At 31.5% G+C, this 17,793-nt stretch overlaps 1 protein-coding gene and 1 long non-coding RNA gene across 5 annotated transcripts in view; both read right to left on the bottom strand.

Moving 5' to 3' along the window:
- LOC107993727 (neurobeachin) overlaps positions 1-17,793 on the bottom strand; it is a 429,179-nt gene that overhangs the window by 263,858 nt on the left and 147,528 nt on the right. The window lies entirely within an intron of this gene.
- LOC133666351 (uncharacterized) lies at positions 11,853-16,494 on the bottom strand. 2 transcript variants are annotated; one of them, XR_009830431.1, is made up of 2 exons: positions 14,783-16,494; positions 11,853-14,664 (listed from the first exon to the last, which is right to left on the bottom strand). It is a non-coding gene; the product is annotated as an uncharacterized LOC133666351 (long non-coding RNA). The 2 variants fall into 2 exon arrangements; XR_009830430.1 differs by having other exon boundaries at positions 11,853-12,449.

The following is a 17,793-nucleotide window of genomic DNA, read 5'->3' as shown; positions in this document are numbered from 1 at the left end:
GAAAATTGATATTATTTGAAAAATCGTTTTAATCGAAATCTTTATTTTCTTGAAAATATCTTGAAAATTATTAATATAGAAATATTGTAATGGAAAATGTTTAGGTTTCGGTATTTACATTTTGGTAATCAAAAAAATATTAAAAAAATTTTTGAAATAGCGTGGAAAATATATAAAGTGTAATCAATTTATTTATTCTATCCCTAATTTCTATTATTTTGATATTCTTTGTTTTAAATTCCTCTATTAAAGAAGAAAATTTCTTTCAATTTTCATATTATTTTTTTTCTCGACAACTTCGTTTTTTCCAAAATAATTATATTTAATTATAATATTACTCTGCCTCGTAACAGAACCAGCATTCGTGGCACAAACGGGAGGAGAGGATAAAGGGCAATTATCCCCAATCGTTTGAAAAAAGACGAGGAATAAAAACCGACTAAAATGCTAGTAGAAAATTTTAAAGCAACTACTAAGGAAATTATTCCAAAGAGGAAATCGACAAAGTTATCCAACGACTTTGCATAACCAGCTAACGTCAGAAAAGCATACAAAGATTGGAATAACAAAGAGAAAAACTTGGAATCTTTGGTTTCTCCTTTCCTACATTCGTATTCAGGATTTCTTCGAACTCGAATCGTTTCTAAGGCGGGTAAACTCGAAAGGTAACGATTTAAATTCCAAAACGTTGGAAAACGTGGTCCGAATCACGTTCCCAATTATTATATTATACATTGAACTATTGAATTTTTCCATCGACTTTGAAAAGAAAAAAGAAAAAAAAAAAACTTTTTTCGTCCAGTTATCGAAAAAACGGAGCGAAAAGAGAACGAAGAGAGAGAGAAAGAGAGAGAGAAAGAGTTTGTCGAGCCGGAATTAATTAAACAAAAGCAAGCCGGGGTAAAATCGACGAAAGATTTCTTTTTCAAGATAAAGTCACCGATACCGACGACTTCAATTAAACTTCGAAAAGAAAATAGCAATGCTTCTCGAATCTCGATTTCTCGAAACGACTTGTTCCTTCCATGGTCGAAAAGTTTTCTTCCGTGTTGAGTTAAAAAAAATCTGTCTCGCTCGTTTCCCCATATCATTTCCTTCCGTTTTACTTTTCGCGTGAAATTATAAATTTCTCCTTTGATTTTCAACCGGCACCCTTTGTGCCTTTAAATAGCCGGTGAAATTTAAAAAAGTGCTCATTAAAATGAGCGTGGAACAAAGACTTCTTTATGAAAAGAAGAGTGCACAGCACACCTGAAAAATTTCTACATCGAGCATTTTAAGTCGAACATTTAGAACCTGTAACCTGCGTATACGCGTGATCGTATATATAAAGCGTTCAAATATTCTTTCGTTTCTACGATACATCTCTATTCTTCCCTGGATTCGTGGTCGTTATTATGAAACGTCTTGTTACATTATTCATGCATAGCTGAATCGCCGCGAGGTTAATTATTCGAACGAACTTTCCACGAATTACTCCTCCGTACATTGTCCGCACAAGCGCAACAAGAATTCGTCCGAATCCCGAAACTCTAATCCACCTTATGAGCCAAAATTCTGCTCAAGCCTCTAACTACTCTACCGTCCCAAGTTCAACTAATAATTCGCGGTAAGTCCATTTTCAGGGAAATGAGAAGAGATCGCTTATGCAACGCCCATCATTGTCAATTCCCTTGAAACTCGTGTAATTAAAATTTATACGGATAACTGGATATGAAGTTAATCATGTATTAAATATATTAAATGTCACGAAGTTGCGAAACACGAATCGATGTAAACAAAGTTTTTGCGATATTCCATGAAGAAATTTAAAAAATAATCAAAGTAAATATGAATATTCTGGATAACTTTATAATTTTCCATATTCCAAATTAAATATCTCAAAATTGCAAAACACGAACGAAAATGCAAAATACGAAACAAAGGATAATAATAATTCAGTGAGCGTTTTCTTGTGAAAATTTTCTTTGGTCGGAAAAATTAAAAAAATATTTAAATAAAATATATGGAAACAGATATCCTATCAAATTGCTTACATGAAAATTAAACGAAATACAACATTCCGAAATATATATTATTTTTAATTTTTCCCTAAAGTAACCATCTCAGACTTTACCGTATATTTTTTAGAGGAAGGAAAACAAATAGAAACAATCGCGAGAAAGTGAAAAAAAACGAAAAAAAAAGAAGGAAGATGAGATTCACCGTGCAATTTTGGGTAATGCGAGCGAAGTTTCAATTACTGGTCTCGTGCAAAAGAAGAAACGTTTTTAAAAGAAAGATAGCAATTAAAGGTGCACGATTGCAAGGTTACCGGTTTCTTTTTCAATTTAACGTTACAGGGGTCACACTTTTCGCCAAGTTTTTTCCCCTCTCTAAAATTTCCACTCTATTAGGAGATCTGCGTCAACTCAAGGACGTTACCTCTTACTCCTTCCCCTTAAGTTTTGTTCTCTTTTCCTCCTCCCCTCCTTTTTTTTCTTCCGTAATTTACATTCTGCCGCTTTGTCGTTCAGAGCATCTCCTTCTTTATACATTCCTCTTGTTCCATATTATAAATTCAAATTAAAAATTTCAATATTCGCGCGCGCGCGCCAATGCGCCTCTTCGGCCCGGTCGATGGATATTATAGTCAAAGATATCAACGCATCCGTGAATTATCGTCTATGGTTTTTCTATGATTATTTATCGAGATTAATAGAGATTTGGTTAATCCTTTGTTAGATGGATAGCGAATTAACATGAGAACGATATTTATTATCACTGCATTTATATCTCTCCGATCGATTAATAAGAATTTTTAGATATAGAATAATTCTACAATTAAGTCATACAATATTTCCATTACTTCTTCTTCATATGTTGTAACAATATTAATTACTGTAAATAATATTATATGTTTGTTGGCTAACATTATTCTTTCATTGTTCACATTACTTTCCACATTGGGTGAAATATATTCACGAACGAATACAAATGAATATAAAATCCGCCTTATTGTCGGCCACACGTTTCAAGCTTCGTTCCCCTCTCACATCGCCGGGCTCGGGACAACTGAATGGTTTCAAGTAATTCTGTTTTATCATTTAATCTTCGATCTGCGCATTGGAACGAGCGAAACGAGCCACGCCAACGGCTAACGAAGGTCTGGCTTTAATTAACTCGATTGTTCAACCGAAGGCTCGGAATTGTTCTCCAGTGTTAATCGAGCGGAACGTTCATCCTTCTGTGCGTATTACTCTTCGCCTCTGTTTCTTTCTTTCTTTTCTATATTCCTCGATGGAAAGAAATTACGTTTCACAGAATTCACAGAGGCATTAACTACGCCAATTTAATATTCACGCTTACACCATAAAAAAATATGCAATATTTCGATTATCATCTTGAAAAAAGATTCGAGGAAAAAAAATTTGTTTTCTTTTTTCTCGAGCAATCGAATGATTCCAATCTTCTTTGTACGAATCTACTGTGTTTGTTATAAATTGTCCACCGATTTTAATATCGAAAATAAAAGAAGAAGAAAAAGAAGGAAATCAAATTTGTTCGATAAAATAAATAAAGTATATTAAAACGTGTATCTGTGGAGATTTATTTTTTCAAAAATAAAAAAAAATGAAAGGAAAGAGAGAAAAGAGAGAAACGTGGCAGAAATTAAACATTCATCGATCCTGGTTGTATCGAAGGATGTTCGAGCTTTACAAATATACACGTGTATACATACATCGGTGAATAAGCATGGTGCAATAGAAACGGCGCGTGTTTCCAATTTACAACGGATTCAATTTTTATTCAACGATTTATCGGCTGTTTTTCTCTTTAATTATTCACCCCATGAATAAATCGATGACATTTATTACGGGTTAACGAGAGACGAGGATTTGAATATCTCTGGTACACATTAACTATCATTTGTTTCGAGATGAAATTTTCTCGCGATGAAAAAGTCCAATGATTTCGATTTGACTTTTTGTTATTCCATATGCGTAATAACGTTGTAATTTATAGATATATAGAGCTCATGCTTAGAGATAGATGCTTCGTAGTTCGTTGATGTGTTGTTTGAGTGGTGAGTTTGGTTTTGTTTACGTTGATTTATTTTACGTTGATTTTAACTAGTACAGAATTCTCGAATTAATAACAAACGTATTTAAATAACTAAATGAAATTATACAGAAGCGTGTTTGTCTGGTATCAAAACTAAAAACTTTTATCATTTATGTATATCGTGCTTCTCTTAAACTTGTTCAAATTTTCATAATAATCGTTTACAAAGATGATATTTTATACTTTAATAATATATTCTAATTTCTAGATGTATCTTTTGATGTGTTTTCCATTGTACCACGTTAAAATAATATAATTGTGCGCATACTTTATAACGAACAACAGGAATGTAATTAAACTTTTTAGAATTATAAATAATTGGACGGTGGTGTATTAATTATTTCAACTCGTTATATATTAAGTACATGCGCGTGTTCGTATTTAATTTGAAAGAGAAAAACTAGAAAAAGAAAAATATCTTAAATCACGTGGAAACATTATATTCAGTGCAGAGTATAGAAACACATGTGAGTAATAAAATGACTATGATAAAGTTAGTATAAACAAATTTATTTCAGCAAACGTTCATAATAATGCGAAGTATGCAAAGATCATAAAAATACAAGTTGAATGGTTACAAGGAAGATGCGAAAATCTTTGATCACCAATCGTAGCCAAGGAACTACGAACTTCAGCATTACTAAGACGCAGAACTTCTCTCCAAGTTGCAGAACTTGGAGACGTTCCACAGTTGTAGAATGTCGAGCAAATATATTTTATGGAATGCTACGAATCGAAGAGATAAATATATTCGTGAAAATTATTTATACCTCTGTAAATATGTACTATCCAATAAAACTTTTACTCATATACTATACGAAAGTACGATATTATATAATTTACCTAAGATGATACAACATGCAAAATTTAATTGGACTAAAGTTGAATCAAAAGTTATAATCATCAGACAAATAAAATCATTTAAATTTCTAAAAGATCTAAGTGGAGAATCAGAGTCATTTGAAGGTGTTATTGAAAAGAAGCTCAAATAATTATGATCAATTGTAATTGACATAAATAATCATAGTAATGATAAAACATATTTAATATATATTACATAATAATCAGTCAAGTAGTGCAAGCGTGTTACAATTGGACAAGTAGTATAATTAAGCTATCAAATAAATTATAAAATCGATTAACATTGTAAATTTATTTATTCAAAAGATTAGAACAAGAGATTTTTGAATTAGATTTTTTAGAATTATCAGCTATTCTTTTATATTGAATCTAAAAGACGTTATGTCCGTAACTTTGTTGAATCTTGTGTCACATAAAGAAAATGTTAAAGCAAAGCAAAAAATGATCTTCAATATCTCTGAAGTTGTACCAAAGCTGAATGGGGAGCACGAAACAGGTCGATCGAAGAACGGTTCAAAGAACCTATAAACCTCGGTTTCTTTTTCATCTTTCACCATGCAACTGTTGCAATGGTGGACTTCCTGTTGCAACGTGGAAGCCGTGTGTTATTTACGAATCGCAACCGATTTCGGTTATGAAATAGAAAAATATTGGTTTTAATAAAACTACAGTGAACTTAAATGAAAAATACGATTTTCGTCGATTGAAGATAATCGAAAAACAAGTTCGAATTTGCTATTTTGTTTTTGAATTTATTAACTTGCGACGTCTACGTTCTCTTGAATAGCTTGTATTCGAAATTGAAAAAAAGAGATTTCACGTTTTGGTTTTCGAATAGTATTGAGATAAAATATATTCGTTTATTATATATTATTATTAAATTATATTATATTATAATTATATTACATTATTTCTAAAAAATAAAATCATTTTAATAACAGCAACAATTTTTTTCAATTTTTGTTCAATATTATTTGACCCCTTTCTATTTTTCATAAAAAGTCCAAAAGCAGTTTAAATCTTTCAAAGTTGGGATCAAGTCGAATCCCAGAATTTATTCGACGTTTCTATCAATCCTGTTCAGCAAGGTAACGAAATTTCAAAAGGATCAGAATTTCTCGCTTATCGAAGTTCTCCCGCGAATCAGAGTCAATTTCTATCGAATTCCCGATCCCGGTTCTCCTTAACTTTATACATCAAGTTTTACTCTTTAGACCGATTCAAAGGTCGATTCAAAGGCCGTCATTCTCAAAATAACTATTGTAATTTCGAAAATTCAAGGAGATCGTTAATAAGTTCATTTTCTTCCTGAATTCTAGTTCCATCCAATTTAACTTTCCATAATGTGTACATAAAATATTTTTCGTAATTGAAACGAAAGAAAAGAGCCTGCAGCTTCAGCCTAATGAATGAAATCAAGTTGTAAGAAGTCAAATTCTGGTCGCGAAAGGATTCGTTTGAACTATTTAAAATTCTTCTGAGCGAATCGAACTAATTTAATTGAAAATTCCTTAGAATTTTAACTACCTTTATTTTAACTAATTTTATTCTAGATTTTTCTACTTTCTTTGAACGTTAATTTTGAACTTTTTTAATGAAACTTTCCTCGACTACATATGTTAAACATTGTAAAACTCTTAACAAAAAAAAATAAAAAATCAGCACTGCATTCTGTGCAACAAAGAATTCTCATTTTCAAATCGAATAAATCCCAGTTTTCTTTTAAAATTTCCATTGTTTCTTACTTTTCATAATTTCAAAATAACCAACAGGAATTTTTTACATAAAAGATACTTTTGATGTAAACAAAATTTGCAGTATTAAGCAGAATCCATCTGCTAAATAAATCGCATTAACTGATTCGTTTCCTAATTATTCGTGTAAAAATATTTCTTCATTTTGATAACTCTAAATTTTATATCGAATTGAATCACAAGGATTTCATTAGCCAAAACACTTATCCATTTGTAGTGATCACTAATGGTAGACATCTATATTCAGCTATACCTGGAGCGAATCGGGACAAATTGGTGATAGTTGAAGCGAAACCACGCGAGTTGGAACGAACTGAGGCTGAACAATACCAGTTGTGGTGAAATGGAATGAACACAACGCGAATTCGAACTAATCAAAATGGAACGATGTAAGCTAATGTCCAATCATCCAAATTTAATCTTAAAAATAATCCACTTTCAATCGTAGTCAATACGCAAATGGGTTTTCGTAATTATCAAATCTTTATTTTTCAAATTCAAGTCAAATCATATAAAGAAAGCAAAATAATTAATATCTATGTAATTAATACACTATCATAAATTTTTTAATTTATATCCACATTTAATTCTTTAATTAATTCTTTAATTCTAATTCTAAGTATTTTTGAGTTTGATCTTAATTTTGATTCTATTATAAGTGTCCTTACTATTCAAAAATATTTAATAATCTACGGTTTCATTGTGTCTTCAATGTGATATTTTTTGAAAGAATAATTTAAAGGGTATACAGCAAGTTGATATATTTTGGGGAAAAATCAATTGAAAGTATCAATTGGAAAAAATTTCAAGAGAAACTCTGCAAAGATTAAAATTCTCTATCTCTATCAGATGAATATTGACATCCGGATGATGAAAAAGTGTTATTTTTCAAAAATAGTATATGAATCTGTAAAATCTCTGACTCTAAAATCTTCTGATATTTATTCTGCAACCAAAAAACATTCTTTTTAATTGTTAGCCCGATACTGAAATTTTCGCATTATAAACATTATAAACACATCCAAGGATTTCTAAGTGACGTTATGCAATGCATAAGCGTTCCTCCATCGTTGACGCAATCATGCACGTAGTTCCTTTCGTTCGACGACCGCTTTTCCATCCCTTTTTGTTCGCCCCATGGCGCGTGCTTTCACGCAAACGATCGATTGCCGGTATGCGGTGATCCAGCAACGCTCGTGTCCGAGAAAATGGATTGCATAAGCGTGAAATATAACGGGCGGCGATGTACCAAAGATATATTAAAAGAAACGAGGGAACATCGGGAAATTTATCAAAAATTTGATTTACTTTATTATTATCGGTCGTTTTGATTTACTTTATTATTATCGGGGTTATTATCGCGTCAAACAAATTATATTTGAGTTTATCGATTAATCGATCGGGTTTACGAAATTAATACACATAACATTTTCTGTCATTTAATTTTGTATTTTCTATTAATGTAAGTTGATGAAGATAATTTCGAGCTTGTCTGGATAATGGAAAATTTCATTGTAGATTACGACCCTGCGACTATGCATTTCGTACACTCGAAATGATACACTAACATTAATTAGAATGATGTCGTCGTAATTGAATTTATTAAGGGTCTAACATGTACTCGTGTTGTACTCATATTATAATTAATCTAAATACTAAATTATTGTACTATAACTTAATATAAGGTAACTAATTGTTTATTTCCCTTGTTTTATTCTGCGATTATATTTGTTTAAATAAATAAATATGATAAAGAAATCGAATATATATAAATAAATATTAATTTGTTCAATGTTATGTAAACACTATCACATGGTACAATAGGAATTAATACTTTCATTTTAGCTAATTATATTATCAATCAATTTCATCAAAACTTTGATAATCTCATCAATTCTCGTCAAAACCCTCTATGGCATATATTACCCATCGCAGCATATAAACTTCGTCGTATTGAACAAAACATCAACAGTCCACTCGAAGATCCAACGAAGTAACAAACACGACAAAATTAGAAGCCTGTGTACCGAGTAATCAATTCTCCTGACCCAAACATCGGGAACATAACAAAATTCCATCGATCTTTCCATCGAAACTTTCCTCCGTTCATCTTCATCCACTACTTGATTGATCAACAAACAAATTACGTAAAATCAAATCAAATCGTTATTTCTCCGTGCTAATTAAATTTAATACAATCGTTCAGTATTCATCTTAACTTCTTCTAATTTTAAATATTCTAGGATTTTTCCAATTTTTACTAGAACGAGTGAAGAACACGCTCTACAATTAAATCGATTAAAGCGAATCAAATTTTCAATCCTTCCATTCGTATCGTTTAACAGAAGTACAGAAATTACAAGATGAAGGTTAAATTTCAAAATTTCATTTCTAAAGATTATAAATATCGATCCTATTGAGTTTAATCATAAAAGATTAAAATCAATCTAAATACACAACAACAATGTCAACTCGTTCCACGATGCAATGGAATAACGAAGTCCACGATTCAAACTTACAACGTCTGCCCGAACGAACGATCTATACACGTGGGCCGCGCAATTACAGTCTCTTGTAAACACGTCGTGGTCGGGTGCACGGCGAATATAAATGGAAATTAATCGAGAACGAGAGCAGCCCGGATGAAAACGTCCCAACGGCGAAGGGTTGGGTTTATATCGGAGCAGGGGCGTCGACAATGCTCCTTGTTAAAGTGCCGCCACGAGATCGATGCATACTGCTTCCGTCGTTCTTGTATTCGTCACGGATGCACTTGCCACGCGCCAAGATCCGGCGGGTAATACGTGACGCATACCGTAGGAAAATCGTGCGTTGTTTTCCCATCCGAGAAACGTGCGAATCTTTGATTCGCCTTCTTACACCTTGGAACGTCCATACATCGGATACTTCGTTAGAAAGTGGATTATTAAAACGAATTTTGACAAAAGTGTGTTTATATAAAAACGTTGAAAGAGTTTAGAGATTATGTTGTATTTAAATAGAGTTTTATTTCTCGTCTAATTTATAATTTCCTTGTGAAAGTGATTTGTCTGAACTTGTAAGTTACAGTTTATGATTCGAAAATGATCCCTTCGCAATATGTATTCCACGAATATGCAAATAATCGTGTTTATTACAATTACAATCGAGAAATTCACTTTCACTCGAACAGAGCAACAACCGGCCAAATAATCGAACAAATAATCGCACGCCTCGAATAATCAACATTGGATATATCTGATAATCGTTCTCTTAATCCAATTTTTAATCGAGAGATTTTCCTTTGTTTTTTTCGCTTATTCTTCCTCTATTCGTAGTCCATTATTTATTATATTGTCCCATCCGTTGCTAGGAAATTCCAAGGAAACGCGAAAAATTTCCCATAAAAGATCCCGAGCAAGAGCGACGATAAGGATGCAGCAGAGGGTAACGAAAATGCATTGTGCGTGTATCGTGGTCACGTGCATCGTTTATTCGAGTTCATCCATCGTGGAAACGCGTTGAATGGCGAGAGAGAGAGAGAGAGAAAAAAAATCGAAACCAGGCGCAAACTCGGAAAAATCATTCTGTCGGCCTCGTTACGCGCGCGCGAAAAACTAGGGGTGGAGGAGTGGAAGATCTAGTAAATACTGGAAAGGAAAAAAAGGGAACAATGGCCTTGCAATCGCACGAGACCATGCTCGCGACGTCGGATGCACTTTTTCCCGTGACACTCGCTTGTTTCCATCCCATGGTTACGCGGATTACTACCCTTTAAGGATGGCGTCTGCGAGCACGCAGCTGCGAATTTGGAACGTAGAATTTAATAAAGGAATTAGCGGCATGATACCAACGATGGTTGGTTAAGCAGCAAGCAAGAACACATAAATTTGCTTGGAGATTGCTGGAAGATTAAGCTTGGGGCGAGGAGGTGCAGATTCGTTCGAGAAGCTCTTGGAAAGCTCTGTTGAATTATTCGCTTTAGGGAAGAATTATTTCAAGTTTCTGAAGGAGAGAACGGTTTAACGATCTATTGAAGCGAATTAATAGATTTTTTTTTTAAGTTTAGAAGTTTTAAATTTTTGGATTCTTTTCCCCTTCTTTCTGGTTGATGATAGTTTTAACGATAGTAATATTTATCAACTAACGATTAAATCGGTAATTATCGATCAATACCGATTCTTCCAACCCTTTGAAATGTAAATCTCGCCAAAATGACCGCAATCAAAAAGCCTCCAAATTGAATCCCGAAAGTTTCGGATAACGTTCATGGAAACGTTCACCCTCCATTAAAAACAAAATTAATAACATTTTAACGGTGTATTATCATTGAATGCTCCTCGCCGATCAAAGCTCAAGAGCTGTGTTTTAACGTTTGAGCGCGTTAACAAGGGATGAAAAGCAACGATAGAATTAAAGTAATGAATTATGCGCGGCATCGGCGCACGAATGTTCGATACAGCCACAACTTATCGAACGATCCATTTTCCGGATCGCGTTACGTAAAACCGAACACTCGAGCTTTTGTTTACATGATTTCGAGGTATCTCCCGTCGCCAATAAACCATTTTACTAGGCAGTTTAGGTCCGGCTTTAATGAAACACCCATTTGCATACACCTAAAGCTAAAAGGGATGAATGATATAATGCGACGCATAATGCAAACGAAGGGAAATATTGGGATAATAATGAGAAGTTTCGTTTGAATAAAAATTTGTTCTTGTGTAATTTAAAAAAAATATATATATTCGAGCAACGATATTTTAAAAATAATTTGTAATTTATCTATTTATTTATTAAATTCACATACGGTAATTATAATATAATTCAGAATTATATATTATAATGAATATAATATAATGAATATTACATTATAATATAATGAATAAATTGATCTTGAATTATATCATATATCATATTATTACATCTTGTTAGTTTTCAATACACGTCACTTATGATTGATAGTAATAACAAATCAAAATTTAATGAATAGCATCCACCCGTTAAATTCTAACTTCAGAAGGAAGCAGTTCGCAAACACCAGAGGGTTAATACAATCAAAGCTGTTAGAATATCCTTTGTTTGTATTTACCGTGTATAGAGAAGTTGGTTCAGTTTATTAAAGGAAATAGGGACAGAAACTCGAGAGTATTAGAAAAAGAATGCAATGATTTAATAATTTAAAGTTTTACAAAAATATAACATATTTTTATATATTACTCGAATATTTGAATACGTTTTAAATATAAAAATCGCTAATATATTTTTATTCGGCAAATAACCATATTAGCTACGAGATAATAATAAAATGAGAAAAGAAATCGATGAAATAAAAATAAAAAACTTCTAAAGGATGGAATATATATAAAAAAAAAGAAAAATATTTTTGTATTTTTGCAAATAAATCCAAAATATATATTACACATTTATTGACTCTTGTCATTTCCACTACAATTTTTATTTACCAGAGGCGAAACGTATTTTCGCCTTTTATTTTTGCTTAATAATTTATTAAAAATTTATTAAAAAATGTAACATTTATTAGCGTTACGCTTTCATGCAAATATTTATACGAATGATATAAACGCAGCAATATTTTAAACTTTACGTTTTATATGATGTATGATATTATCCGAAAAAAATCGTCGAAATTTTAATGCCATTCGTTTCTACGAATTTGAATCATAGAGATTATTTTATGTTAATCGTGATACAATGCCTGTGATATTTACGTGTTGTTACAAAAGGAAGCTGAAACAAAAAGGAGGGGGGATTTTAGTGGAGTATCATAAATTTTTCCATTTTACGTGTACCGTATAAATCCAACAGCGGAAACTAAATCTCAATGTACAAAATGTGCGCCTAGATCGTTGATTGTGAAATACGCAGAAAGGAGCGTCGAATTTTCCACGCAACTGAGACCGAACAATGGATGAAATACAATCGTAGAAGTCATTATCGTATGATAAATCTGTAATACCTTATATCGCGTTGAAACGAATGTTTTCGTTATAATTTATAGATAATAATAATTTATAATTTGTTCTTCAGGATAAATAAATAATGGGAGAAAGTATTTAAACATATCAATGGAATAAATAAATAAAACGATAAAACAAAATAATTTTTAAAATTGTATGAATTTAATAAATTATCGCAAATATGAAATTCGTGGATATACCAATTAAATTGTCATTATCGTTTTGAAAATGTAAATGTTTGAATTGCACGGTTGAAACGGATAAACAGTTCGCGTGAATCAATATATTGCCGTCATTTTCAAACTGACATTGTTGTTGATATCTTATTTGATTATTCATATTTTAATTCTGGTAACGTTGAAGAGTCAGATTTTAAAGACATAAAATGGAATAACTTATTCATCATAATAGAAAATCACTTTTCAAATAGAATTGAATTCTTTTCCATGATTAGTATAAATTAAAATTATTTAAAAAATTAAATAGTTCGCGTCGTGTACAGAGCTATATAAATAAATGTTTCTCTGCAACAGCAGCCATAAAACTTGGTCTGCTGGCAACATTAGACCAGCTGTATGCGTCACGTGTACTCGTGTTAACCTTGGAATATATTTTCACTACTTTGTTAAAAGCGACAGATATGTAAAATTAAAGTTAGTTTTCATTAAAATTAATTACGAATTTTAATTCAATGATTTAGCTACAATATCACAATTTTCAGATAATAAATTTATTAAAAATTTGATAAATCGACCAGGATAGAATAATCAAATATATTAACTTCATATTAAATGTTACACCTTATAGAGACGAGAGATTCGATATAAATTTTCATTACAAAATGTTGTATAATATATAAGAAGAAAGAAAACATGAAAAATTTTATTTAACCATTGAAATTCACGAAAAAAAATTATATATTGAAAAATTAAATCTTATATTGCAAATAAATAAAATTATGAACAAAGAACAATCTTAAAAAAAGCGCTTCTCAATCGGTTGAAATTAATAATTAATTCTTTTTCAACGAATATTCAGGAATGATTTCATCTCAGGGACCAGCATATTCGGTTTCAACGGAGTAAAAGAGCTCGAAGTTTCCAACTTGAGACGGGTCCCAAAGAAGATCGACCCCATGGGATCGCGATGCATTCGAACGGAAACACCCCGCCGCTCGTGATCGATTTCCAGACCGTTCGAGAGCTCGAGGATGGGCGAGAAGGGCCGCGTGATCGATGGAACCAGCTCGTGTTCCTTGTTTTTTTTTGTGCTAGTTCGAAAACAGTTTCAAGTTGGGGAATTCGCGTTCAAATTCATTCCATCGATTCAATCGTTCGACGACAAATTCGCGAGCGGTGACCAGTTATCAAAAAAAATCAAGAATCAATTGAAGAACATTTGTTGAAGAATATTCACTTAAATTTGAGCGAATTGGAAATAAGGTGAATCGAATAATAAAAAATTCGTAATCAAAGAACTAATCACGACAAAAAGAGAAGTACGTCCGTAAATTTAAATGAATCGTACTGAAAATAACGTAACTTAATTACGTAAATTCATAATTAAGAAATTAATTACGATAAAATAGAAAAAGAAAATTTAATATAATAGAAAATACTTGGCGTAATAATCTTTACGCAACAATATCATTCATGATTAATCCATTTTTAAAGAATATATCGAATTTGAAAATTTACAATTTCGTAGATTCAACTTCGAGAGATTGCATGATATAAAAATTTAAATTCGACGAGTGAATGTAATTCGAGGAAAAAAACTTCTTACAGAGATGCAGCGGGACGATGTACAAGTGGAACAAGTTTTAAACTTGATCGATCTGAAGTGATACGTATATTCGATTATGCAGACGCGAAAACAACACGAATTCTGCATCACTGTTATTATTTCTGTTACGTTGATACATTTCGATGATGGATTTTAATGAATGTTTATATCGATCTTTTTTCAAATTCTCACAATTGATTCTAAAAACAAAATATCATTTCATCAGACCGGTTTGACGCGATATTTTTAATATCAAGCAATACGTCGAGTAATTAATCACAAAAAATTCCAATCGATATTCATTCATATCTTTCTCACCTTTCGTTGTCATCAATTTTTTTTTAAATTCATTTACACATTTTCCAATCGATTCAAAAAATAAAACATCCAATCGGTTTGACAGTTTTTTTTTTCATACAAAACATGCATCAAGTAATAATTAGAAAAAATCGACACTCTCATTCATCATTCCATCTACTACTACTTCTTCTTCTTCTTCTTCAGGCTTAGTAAAATTTTTCCAACCGCTCGTTTTGACGAAAACAAATGTATCCAGGTTTGACATCAATGCACAAATACGATCCTCAATGGCCGTTAACCGATTCGCGTGCACCGCGTCATTATGCAAGCGTCGCGTCACTCGTTAACGAATGATTGATCGCCGACCAATGTAATCCCTGGCTGGTGGTTATCGCGAGATCAAATTGATACGCCTTCGACAGAGTGACGTGACCTTCGATGAAAATTACCAGGCATTAACGATCGAGTGCTTTTGTCAGGCTTGACGATCCCTCGTCGAGGGATGCTCAATCGGTGTTTCCGCGAATTTTGCAAAAATTTTCGTTCAATCCGTCGATCAAGTCTTCGAACGAAGCCAAATATTTGCGCAACCGTGATATGTTTTCCTCTGAATATAATTTTAAAGAGTATTAAATCAAAGCGACCTTGAAACTTCTTGACTTCAACGTAGAATCGTCGATACTTGACAGAATATGTTACACTTGACGGGTATCCGCATAAGGGGATGAAGATTTACTCTCGAACTCGTCGCTTTCGTTATTCTGCATATGCGATGTATAATTTTAACGAAGAAATAATTTCATGTTTATTTATGGAAATCTTTTTCATTTATTTTTAAATTGTTTTTGAGAAGAAATATTTCCTATGATCCCCTCCCATTTTTCAATCCTTTAAGCTTCTTATCTCAAAAATTTATCTTTTTAATATCTTCGTGATTTCATTTTTTCTGAATCAATGATTGAACTGGATTATAATTCAATAATGAAGATTTGTTGAAAGTTCATCCCATGGATAGAATAAAATTTTCGTTTGTATCTATAAAGTGGATATCAGAAATTCGTTATCAAAATTACGTACGCAAATTTGTCGTGAATTTCTATTCGATCAAATCGAAAACAGTTCTTCATTTGTTTGACCGGTATAATAAATGGGCGTGGCTGATAGCTTGACCACGACCAGCTCTCGCAAATTATCGACAAAATCATTGCATTCAGTTGCGCGCGTTGCACCAGCTGGATATTTCGGAGAAGCCATTATCTCGGCTTATTGCTCGTTATGGTCGCGTTTCTTCTTTTTTCCCCCTCCTATCCCGGCCTCATTAGCAATTGAATGTAAGGGAGGAATCGTTCCCCGGATTGAATCGGCAGAAAGGAAACATAAACGTGGAAGAGGATCGAAAGAATCGAGATGCTCGGCTTCAACGACGTTGTTTGACCGGAAAAAGTTCCCTAATGAACGGAAGTGGATAGTAACACGGAAGTTGATGACTCTATTAGTGGAATACCGAGGGATACTTTGTTGGAGGAATAATGAAAGAGAGAGAGAGAGAGAAAGAGACCTATCAATGTGGTCAATGTTTACATTGATTGCTTTGTAATTTCTCCTTTTTTTTTCTGTTATAATAAATTTTGTAACGATAGATTATTGTTTGTAATAGTATTTGAAATAGAATTTAAAAAAATAAAAGAGAAGAAATAAAATAGATATGGAAATTAATTGTGTGTGTGTGTGTGTGTGTGCGTGTTAATTATTTTTTCTAATAATTTTTGAAATTTAAAAAAGAGAATTGAAATGAATTGAATTTATTGAAATTCGAATCTCATAATGTTTTAGTGATTTATTTATCCATTTATTGTAAATGAAATTTGCGATGAACGTATTCTGAGATTTATTGCAAAAGAAGAAGAACGAAATGATAAATGCGTAAGGATATATTTTATTATGAAAGAAGAAAAACGAAATGTGCAACAGGAAAATTTAATAACGATGCAATATTTAATAATACTTTCTGAAATTTCTTGTAAAAAAATAAAAGAATAAAATTTAGTTCTTCATTTTGTACATAAAATACTTTTTATAAAATGTGGAAAATTCGATATATTTCTTGTCTTCTCTACTATTTCCATATAAAAGTTATAATTAGCATCGTGTTAATAGACAGTAAAGTAAGTAAGAAAGTAAAATAAAGTTCGTAGAAAAAATATGGATATGCTCCATAAAAGCACCGTAAGTAAAAGTATGTTTTGAAAAACGGGTCAGCCAAGAGTCTACTGTGAAAGAAAGAATATAAGGAAGTTTACCTTAGAAATATGAACTCATACATTGTTTAAATAAGAGATTTCATTTGTTTCATACCTTGAGATTTCATATCTTTCCTTTGTTTCATTCAGACAATTACAAATCATTTTAATTCTACTAAATACTTTTACAGAGAAACTTTCATGAGGAACATGTACACTCTATTTCATTGGCAAATTATACATCAAATGGAAAGCATGATTCAATCAGATAGAATAATAATCGAAATTTGTCTATTATCAATTATATTTCAATTTATTCTGAACAATATTCTGCAATTAATCACAAATGTAATCAAATTGTGTCAAGAGAAAGATAAAATTCATATAGATCAACTAATTATATCTTAAATTTCAATTTGTATCAACTGACAAATTGTATAATCAATTTTGTTGCATAATTATTACTATTTACTATATTATTATCTAAATAAAATCTTGTAATTAAATTTTAATGATGTTCAAATTATTCAAATTATTCAAGAATAAATATAACTTCAAAATAGCTTTATTAAATTTAAAAGCTGGCAGAAATGATATTTGATAAATCTATTTTTAATTTTTTATCTTCAATAATATCAAAAAGATATAGAAACCTGTTTTAATACATTAAAATTGAAAAGACCGTTTTTCTAAAAATTATAAAATATAAATTATCAAGATCTTATATCATAAAATAAATAATTAATATTTAACACAATTTTCAAATAATTTAATACATAAAAGAGTTTT

This window comes from Apis cerana, linkage group LG6 (assembly GCF_029169275.1).
Source record: "Apis cerana isolate GH-2021 linkage group LG6, AcerK_1.0, whole genome shotgun sequence".
Taxonomy (NCBI): Eukaryota; Metazoa; Arthropoda; class Insecta; order Hymenoptera; family Apidae; genus Apis; species Apis cerana.
Note: the sequence above shows the minus strand (reverse complement) of the source record. Positions and strands in the feature narration are given on the sequence as shown.